Source organism: Schistosoma haematobium, chromosome 4 (genome assembly GCF_000699445.3).
Source record: "Schistosoma haematobium chromosome 4, whole genome shotgun sequence".
Classification (NCBI taxonomy): Eukaryota; Metazoa; Platyhelminthes; class Trematoda; order Strigeidida; family Schistosomatidae; genus Schistosoma; species Schistosoma haematobium.
In genome coordinates, this window is record NC_067199.1 from 41,810,074 (window position 1) to 41,821,332 (window position 11,259).

Below are 11,259 nucleotides of genomic sequence, written 5' to 3' on the forward strand. Positions count from 1 at the left end.
TAATTGACATTTTCAAAAGGCCGAAATGCTAAATGCTGTAAAGTATGAGTTCATTTGTACATTTTTGGTATCCATGATAAATTAGTGTGGTGTTCCAGCCATTCGAGGTTGGTGAAGCCTCTCTCGGTAAAGCTCATAGGCTTATGTTGGTTAGAATTTGCCTTTTGAAAATCACCAACCCACCGCATGGACGTGATTTTGAGAGGGAACCCCTAGTCTTGGTGTGTAGGTGTTGAAGCCATGGGGAAGTATAGTCTTTACCCATGCATTCCTTGGCCTATACATAGGTATATTCATCCACCTGGGATGGTAGATAGTCACCTCTTCTTTTAAACGCATTTGTTACAGCTGACTATCTACTGAAGATTATGTGCATACCATCGGTGCAATGACTTTTGTCCATACACTTCAAGCAATACACAAGAGCATAAATACTCTCTCAAGAGGGGTCGATGATCACCAATCCCTAGTATTTGCTGCCATATCCTTTTATTGTCTTCGATATGATGGTTTAGGCTGCTAACGTTATCAGATATAGGTAGACATGTTTTTCAGATTATCTTCCTTTTACGGTCCTGGCGCGTACCCTTTACATATACCTACATACACAACTACCAAAGCCGAGATTCATGCAATTCATATGCATGAGCGTACACATCGGGCAGCCCGCCACGACTTTTAAAGCTTTGATGAGTGAACTTTGAGCAATCCAAGCTCAGCACAAAGGTGGATTAGTCTGATCCTCGCCAACTGCCCGAATTAGCTAGCTACCTAGGAGTGCCACGAGGAGGCCTCAAATCGGATTTTGTTGCCAATAAATTATTGAAGGTTTACATTCAGTGTCTTTAATATTCTACTGAAAAATCTCAAATAGGGCGAAACGCACGTGATCAATTTTACTTCTAGCCATAATAAATATACTATAACTTGTGCCTAGATTCTATATATAGACAATACGCTCAGAATACATATATGAGCACTAGAATTAATCAGTTGCAGTCCTTATTGTTGACAAAGGGAAATTAGAAACTCCGACTAGTCCCTTTGATTCCTTTAAACAAGTTGGTGGCTATTTTGAATCAATAGCCGAGTGAGTAACGCATTGTTATTTTAGGTGAGAGTGATACAGGGTTCAAGCTTCACTGTGAATATTAATACATACAGCGAACGAGTTTCAAATAAAATGAAACTCTCTTCCTAGATTCCGTTGCTATCCATAAACTGGTTATACTACTTATGATAAATTATTCATAGAATCTCAAAGATCAACATCCATGAGCTCGTATTATTACTACACATAGCTGAAGTTCCCATTTTGGTGATATTATTGAGGCTGATTCCCTCTTTATCTGACTTCAATAAATAGTATCCTGTTAACTGAGTATTTAACACAAGATAAATTTCCTAGTACAATTATGGATTTACTCGAGATTAATCAAGAGCCTGAATACCAGTTACAGAGATAGTTTATTTACTAATTGAATTCATGAGTCAATTGAAGCTAGACCACCATGGGAAACCTGGAAGCCCTGAACAGCACCTCCACTATCCCGCCGCGCGAGATTCGAACCCAGGACCTATCAGTCTCGCGCGCAAACGCTTAACCTTCAGACCACTGAGCAGATATCCAGCGGTGTTGATGTCTAACTTCAACCAACCTACTATTGAGGAGTCCCATACTAGGATGGAACTGCCGTCCAGTGCTCCCAGGTTTTCCATGGTGACCTGGCTTCAATTAACTCGTGGAATTACTACAACCTCCACAAAATCCCTTTCAGATAGTTTATTGTCAGAGATTGGTGAAATCCGCAAGCACACAGTAAGCAGATAAATAATAACGTAGTTGAATGGGTTTACCAAGGTGTACTGATTAGTATCCATCATTTAAAGTAGTCAATCAGTCGTATAATATCAAAGTGCCGACTGGGGTATTTAATTTTACGAAGTAAATATTTATGAATACGGATATTTCATATATTAGCAAGACTTCAGTAGATATGATTGTCTAGGTAAAGTTAATATACGATGGCAAACCACGATAGTCAACAACGTCCGAAACCTTACTTTATTAATAAAATTATCAAGTTCTTAATGGAGGCTAACTTCGACAGCCGATTCCTTGATTTATGATGATAAGTAGTGATCAGTATTATTCAACCTTGTACGTCGTGAGACAGATATCACCAATCACAAAAGGTGATTGTCACCCAATATTCCAGATAGGTTGGAATTAGTGACCAATAGATTTCAACCCAGCGTATTGACAGTTAAGGATCGGAGAGATGTAGCAAGAACCTTAGTTTCACTCCTGTTGGGGCCATTAATGCACGCTCCGTTTGGTCCTACGCTAAGATGAAAGAACTGTTCAGTACTTCCTAATTTTTGGTGGTTACCTAACTACAGTTTGGCCGTTCTGTTAAACTATAAAACTCAACAGTTTCCGTTACCACCTAAACTATAGAATATGGTCAGTTAAACAAAGGAATTACAATAACATTATTATTATTATTATTATTATACAGTATGTTTGAGTAAAACCACAGACAATGACAAAACGCTTTTGTGGAATTCTGAATTGATTAAGTGCTGACGATCACATCCTTATTTATTGAGAGCATTAAAGTAAAGATTTTTTTATGTATTGTTGAAATTTCTTGGTTATCATGCTGTTATTGATAGACACCAATAAGACATGACCATAACATTGAACAAATGAATGCTTTATCAAGAATATAAATTGAGCAGTCAAGTTTTAATTGGAATGTCATCTTTTACATTGATGGCATGTAGAAGTTTACGTAGTGTGGATCTTGAATCCTACTACTACCTATTACACATTTTGTTGTTCACCACTGATTTTATTCTTCAGTGAGGTACATCCTCCGTTTTTTATCATCATGCTTAACTCAATAACGTTTATGTCGAAGTAACATCCTACATTCCGACCTACTTAGTCTGGTGCTCATGATTGAATACTATATTTCAAACTGATAATTTTCAAGATAATTCAGTTTATCATGTTGAAGTTTAAATAGAAAGACACTCGCTTTGATACTAGTTATAATCGAGCTCGTGATTCACTGATTTCATACATTCAATCCATGTAGCAAATCAGTCATTTTTAAATAATGTGTAACATAAACCACAAACGTTAAAAGTTCGCACCTAAACTATTTTAACACTCAAAATCCATTTTCACCACAAAGTATAGTATAAGATTATGTTCGTTGAATGTCTGTTTTGTTTAGATTTGAGACTCCTCAGTAATATACACTCAATATCCTATTAGATTTTTAACATGGAAACTAAATCTTTCAGTGAATATGGTTTATTAAAACATTTAATCCCATTCCAGTCTCATTTATTTTTTGAGCATATTTTTATAATCAAATTTTTAGAATTATTCGTTACTTTTTTAAATCAAATTATTCTCAAGATTCTTTGGAACAGATAAGGCAAACGTTGAAAAAACCTTTAGGCTAATTGTATAGATATGAGTTTCGAATCGCGTTTCTAATCCCCATCAATAAACGCTGCGAATGTTATCTTCGTAAACCAGCGTATTGTTTTTGATCTCTTTCTATCTACACTATAATAACCCTTTTCTGTCCAATATTCCTATTTCATTCTTATTGAAATTTTAAAAAGAAAAAAGGGATACAAAAGTCAGTCAAATAAATTTTTATAAGTTATTTCTATCTTAAATATAGTTTATAGTATGCTATATCTAGTGCTTAGATTCTTAATATACCACATATAACGTGAGCACTCAAACGCTAGAACCCTCCTGATTGGCAAATGAGAAGACAAAAGATAGTGTCATTTATGATACAAAACTGTCAGGTATTTAAAGTTTTTCGTAAAAACGAAATCATCATTATAGTCCTCCAATACACATACAGGGGTTTATCAGCATTCGTCTAATAGGGAAGCCACACGTAGGGATTCCGGGATATTATTCCAAAAGATGATTGGATGGAATATCTTCGGCTCTCTCTGAGTTTCGTACACCATCCTTGAGTTCACTCATGGACCGTCCTCACATGGTAACATACTTAAAATTAACAATAAAAGAGAGTGCTTTGCCTGAAGTTTCACCTGATAAATCAGCAGAAATTTTGATTTTCGTGTCAATGTAACGTTCCTATACACAGTAGACTGGAAATATCGCAGCTAATTTTTATAAATTCTTTCTGTCGAAATTAATATTAAATATTTTTCAAAATTTTTGATAATTAATAAGTAATCTGGCAGCAAAATGTTAGTTATTAATACGTTAGAACTTAAGACAAAAATATCAAAAGTGCTTTATTCACTATCCCTTGTACGGTTTCTGTCAGTAATATCACTGGCTTAGCATGTGAATCTCATCCGATTGTCAGTTTCGAAACAAATGCCAAGCTACAATATTTTTACGTTTAAATTTTACTGTTTTTGACACTGAAGCTGATTAATAGTTTAGTGGATAAGGAGCTGTTATTCAAGTCAGTAGGTACTGAGTTTGAGTCTCGTTGTGAACATCAATACTTGAATGGAAGTTCATCTGAATTAGGGAGCAGAACAATCACCTAGAGACCTACTGGTGTTCACACTCCGATAATACGGACGAAGCTATTGAATGATTATTACATACACATATCCTGGTGCATTTTAAAAGTTAGAAATGAGAATTCTTTAGTTTTAACTCTGCTATTTCAAGCTTTTGGACTTACTGAGATATGGAAAATCCGTGGTTTGGACCGAAATTAGTGTGCAATATTGAAGAGACGTGATCAATGGTGAATTCGTTGTTTTCGTTTTCCTCTGACTTGATATCACTTGCTCACTATATGGATCTTCTTAATTTGTAGTAAGAAGTAGTGAAACAGGTCGTCTGTAAGATTGTAATTCCCTAGTGATATTGGTTAATAAAATTTCTACATATTGCGAACTGACGAAATTTCAAAACAGTAACGGAAGAATTTCTTCTTAGTGGTTAAATCATATAGTACTGCCAGTGTGACTTATGGACTTGTGCAAGCGATTGGCGAAGTTCCAGCCTAATATATCTTATTCTGCTAATGTGTATGTATTTACGCTACTGATATCAGTCCCTGACAAAAAATAATTTAAGTCCATAAGAAATGTCGACATGTAGAACCTATCCGTGTACCAAAAGCCTTTATTAAGTTGCGACTTCGAAAATCACTCATCAATATTGAGGCAATCCATACAGGATGCTAATAACGCACTGATCAATTGCAGCCCTAAAAATCAATCGGAAGATTCAACACAACCAATACAAATACGAACTAAGTGAATATTGGGAAAGTAGTTTCATGAAGACCAGCCCATTATATTAAATGCATGTAGAGATTTGGAGTGAACGAAAACACACAAATGAGGAAAACCAAATATGTATTAACGCACCATTACGGAATATCTTGATAACATCTGACAACCATACAGTAAATACTTCATTTGCAAAATATCCATCAATTATCTCAAAATTTGTTGTTCTTTCGTTCCCATAACAATTACTCTCTGTTTTTGTTCTTTTCTCTTCAATTTTCTCAACCTTCTGCCACCAGGCATTCCACTCCCGATTGGTGATACTTACTACTTATATCTGTCGACATCAGTAGCACACACCACAATACAACTGGATTTATTTCTTGAGATGGTTTTGTAAAAACATAAAAAAGAGAAACTAGTTTACTGTCAACTATTAGTGAGCAGTATATTTAAATCTCGAAGCTACACAATAGCGATACTCATTAATTACATTCTATTACCACATAATATCGACGAGTTCTGCGTAATACTAAACGTGGTGGGTGGTGATGAAAAGTAAGAAAAGATGGAATTTCTTGAACTCATCTCATGTTTGATTGAGCTAACTTTGTGTACGTAAAGCCATGGGGAAACTTATTCATCATCATCATTCTAATATTTTATCAAAGTAAAAATAACAAATAACTGATTTAGTGGGTTGGAACAGTTTTGGTTAACGTTGGAGTTTCATATATGTTCATACATACGACTTTGGTTTAATTTACTGTAATTTAAACCATACAGTTTGTGTTAGGGCTGGTGATATATCAGTCAGATGACATAGGAGCGACTGGATAGGGTTTCACAACTGATAAAAACTATTGACTAGAGGTATACTGTTTACATCATTAACCCACTGCTGCACTAGTACCAATAATTTATTGATAAATATATCATTCTATTTTAACCCATTTTTTCAAACGAAAACACAAACTGAGACTATAAAAAATTCATTTCACAAAGTCTGAACTAACGTTTTCTTCAAAATACAGTTCACTTTTCCTAAAGCTTTTATCTCATAACTATTACATCTTACAACAGTTCACTTGGACCTCATGGTGGTGGTCCAGTCAGAATATTTGGAAAAGACTTTTCTGAGGAGGCAAATGTAAGCCTACAACAGACTGTTTCTTACAGATTACATGCATATCATTCAGCACATGACTACCACCCTCAGCACTTCCTGACACACACATAAGCATTATCCTAGGAGTTGTTGGTCGCACATAAATGCACATAAATATTCAAAATTTTCACCATTCACGTTCTTCCCTCTCAGTCCATGTCGTCCCATGACATCTTCATACCCAATGTTATCCATTTCGAATTTGGCATTAAGCCTCCCACCAGAATGATTAGGCCCCTTCCTGGGCACTTCTGTATGATCGAATGCAGTCTCATAAAACTTATCTTTATTGTCGTCATTGCTATCACTGGTGCGCTTATAGCAAATGACGTGCAATTGAGTTTGTTCTCATTTAACTCGGTTAAGCCCTTCTGTTAACTTATTTGGCGGACAAATTCATCCGTACTATAAAAACTTATTGTACCTTTATTATTATTGTGCTTGTATAAAATATTTATGCTTGAACATTGTCTACCGCCTACGCATACATTCATTCTGCTAGCTTTATTATTAGCTGCTTAATTGATTAGATAATCCATTCATTTCCTTATATATATACATGTACATTTAAACCTATACACACTCTACACTCTCGGTTCGCTGACTCACTTATTTTGCCTCACTGCTTTGTGGTCTGAGTTATCTGCTAATGAAACTGTATTCGCTGCTTCTCTTTGCCTTCTGATTTCGAACACCATTGAGGATTATATGGTAACGGTTACGAGGGTGATTGGTTAACGAAGCACAGCCACTGCAGGCTCATAGCACTGAATAAGTTAGTCAACTTTAGATATTAGTTACGGATGGAATATAAATATTGATATGCTTACACGTGTATGTGATTCAAACAAATAAAATGTCGTTGGTTGCAACTTCATTATTTAGACAGCTCTTTATGTTTTCCTGAAACTGTTATTCTATGTATTTTAAAACTATCCGTGTAATGCAATGAAATTGCTTATATCTTCATTTACTTCTACGAGATAACAGTTCCTGTTAATCTCATGTTTAAGCTCACATAATTTTGTAAGACACCTAAAACCTCAAGTGAAACTGAATACCATAAGATCCAGGCGAGCGCCCTATAATATTTAGAATATTTTATTTTTTGTCTGTTCGTTGAAGAGAGAACATCAAAATATCTGGTTGTATACATTAAATATATTCTGAGGTGTGGAAATGGTTGAAAATGTTTACGATATAAAGTAAATGAAAGTCAGATGTGTGGCAAGCCCATTCAACTATTATATTATTTGTCTACTCACTGTAATTCAGATACTTAATTCACTATGTTAATTTCTGTGTGTATATGATTGAGCGCGTGTCTGCACATCAATTCTTAATCTATTCTTCTATTGGTTGTAACATACAGATAATCAATAATTTATCCACACTTGATTGACACTCAAAAATATATATGGATTTTTGACACAGACACACATTCTCTTGGTTTCACAGTGTGCTTGCTCGCTGTACGCTTGTGAATTTTATTTATCTTTAACAATAAAATATCTCTACAACTGGTGTTCAGGCTTCTGAAAAATCTCGAGTAAATCCGTAATTCTACTAGGAGATTTAGCCTACCTGAAATACTTAGTTAACGGGGTATCATTTATTGGAGTCAAATATAGAGGAAATTAGCCACAACAGATGTCTTACCAGGCAGATCTTGTAGTCATTTTTTAAAAATTGAGAATCTATTATCCGAATATATGGTAATGAACATGGCTATTATTATTACTTGGTTTAGTCACTGGATTTAGTCATGATTATCACTAGTAAGAATTTGAGTATTCTTATAGCTATATTTTACAGTTTTGTTCGGTAATTAGATTATGATTAATTCAATAATTTAGTTATTTTGTCTTTCTTCAGCTTCTAAAAACTCATGAATTATAATATCTTCTTCGTAACATACATACACATACACCTAGTTAATGATGTAATATGTAGCTGGAACGAGCAAATGCTCTATACCCAGATTAAACATAATTTAGATGTTCAGTAATACTCAATTTTTCACGGAGATATTAAAATGTTAATTCAATTGGGCATTGATGACAATAAATATCTAACTACTTATGTGTATAAGTATACAAATAAATATAAGAATAAAATAATAATAATAATATATAATGTTGTTGTTAACAGTATTGCCTTCTCTATTGGACTTCATCGAACGTTAAAATCTCCACTTTTTCTGTGTAAAACCAAATAAAAATCAATAATTTGACTAGAACTTGGAGCAGTACTTCACTTGTCTATTGTACCCAGTTGGTCTTGGATATTTCTTGTTCTTGACAAGAAATTTTTCGATTCAATAAAATCACTCATTCTAACATCATAAAATTAAGATAAATCTTTAAATGTTTCCTCTGATACATGTCGGTCAACTCTCTGAGAAATAACACAAAGAAATATCTAAGAATATTTAGAAAAGTATTCATTTATGATCATATTTACCAAACTGATTGCTCTCTTACGCATCCTACATGAGATGATACTGATGAAATGAACTTTATGCTATCGAAGATTTTATAACATTTTTGAAAAAGTTCCTTTGGTAAACCTGTTACAATAAACAAACAGACTGTTCACTGAACTAAAATTTATTGACGCAATCACTCTTTCTTATGAATGAACAACAAAAGGTTGGACAAATTTTGGTAAAGACGAGTTCCCAACGGTACGAAAACTGCACATTTATTTACAAAATGTTTGATAATCAATGGAATTGGAACTTAATTATAATATTAATTTATGGCCTATCATAAATTTGACAAGTTTGAAATATTTCAAAATTACTTGACATCTGCTATTCTGTAATCAATGAGACACTAAGGCATATCTATTAACTGTCATATAAATCAGTGTAGAATAGTCTTTGAATGGGTTTATTTGATAAAAAAAATTTGTAATTTCTAAAAGTGTTAAATTAAAGGACTGTGCGGTAAGTTCGAGAAATAACTTCTAATTCTGATATTGTTGTGTACAAAAAGTTTTTTTCTGATGGTTTTGGTTAATATGAGTCGTTTTGTAGTTATCAAAATTAGTTTACGTCTCAGGTCGACGTTGTTTAGAAAATACACTGTGGACAATGTAGGACAGTCGTTCTATTTTAAGTTGAACTTTTTCAGTGGTGTGAGCTTGTAGCTGAAATGAAAATCTTCTGGTTTTTCAGAAAGCACTATATCATTCACTAACTGAGTTGAGATGTATATTTTTTATAGTCGATTCTCATCATGATGCATTTTACAATCAGTGTCATCTTCAAGTAACTATTTCATTTCTGATGTGAACAATTCCGTAAATCAAGGCCTTCCACTAAAACATCAGGAAATCTATCTCAAGGTTGATATTTAGTACAGTGAAAATATTTAAAATTAAAACTATTTTTACACATTTCAGCCACAATTTACGCATAAGGTGCATACTTTATCTATTAAAGGAGCATAGACACATATATACTGACCGAATTGGCACCATATACATATTTATATCAAAGTGGACGGCGAAAGCAAAGAAATAAAGCCTACAAATCAAAAGTTCATTTATCGCCAATAGTAATAACTGCTTTTATCGCGTAAATTAGCACAATACTCGGTAAACAGACAGTCTGTTTTGACTAAACAAGATAAGTTCAATTAACCAACCGTACTGGAATATTTCGTTTACGTTTCTGACAATTTTTCATTCGCATTAAAAAAGTACTGTTTGTTCCTGAATTGGTTTTCATGAATATCTTCATTTACGTAGATTTCTTTCATTACAATTAATCTACTTCTGGTATATTTCCTGATATCCTGTTTTGTACAGTGTTTTTATTGTGTATTTAAATATCATATTCCTATTTTATTCTTCTATAAATAATTTAACAAATCCTAGTGAATTTATATTAATTTTTACAGACAGTTATACTATTTAAGAATAAGTATACCTTATCCTCATGTATTTTTCCATTCAATGTTACACAGAATAAAGCTAGAATCTATCGATAGTCTAACCCAAATCTGATAAGGGGCTTATAGCTTTTTATGAGAAACCATGGAATTGATACCAGCTGACATTATGCTAATGAATAAATTCATGGAAGATATTTTCCAGTGTTTTGATTATTTAAGGTTGATATGAAAGGATGTCTTGTTTAGTCATACCCTAAAAATTACATGGTGTGATAGAAGGATAAGAAGTAACCTTTAATCATTACGATACAATTTCTGTATGAAATGTAATTCAACAAGAAATCTTTATGGAAACTGTACTGGAAAGTTTATATAAGTATCGTTATCCTGAACAAAATAAATAAATATGGGCTAATCTCCTAAGTACAGGAATATTTGTTGTAGCAAGTTCTTTTATGTACAGTATACGGAGTATAAACGCGAAAATCGCCAACTTCGTAATTAAGTTTTGTTACAATTTTAACTACAAATATTTGGTTTTAGCTACCTGTGTTCTGATTGGCTGATGATGGGTTCAAAATACGTAGGTTATGCATAGGGTTGTTCAACTGTATTATAAATTTACATGCATTGAAATTTTCTAATCAATGCTCTGTTAATCATAGATACATGTCAGTTTACAATTACAAGTTACGGAAAAGAATCAAATGGTTTTCTTCACATACCAAATAATTTAATTAGAACGAGAAAACCGTCTGAGTTAAACAACTGTAAATGGAAACTTGAAGGTGGTTATGGACAACGTATACAAATACGTTTTGTACGACGTCTAGATAATTCACAGCAAATCCATCAATTTCAACGTTCACAAATTACATCAAGTGAAGTTAATGATATTGTGTCAAATTATACGAGTGA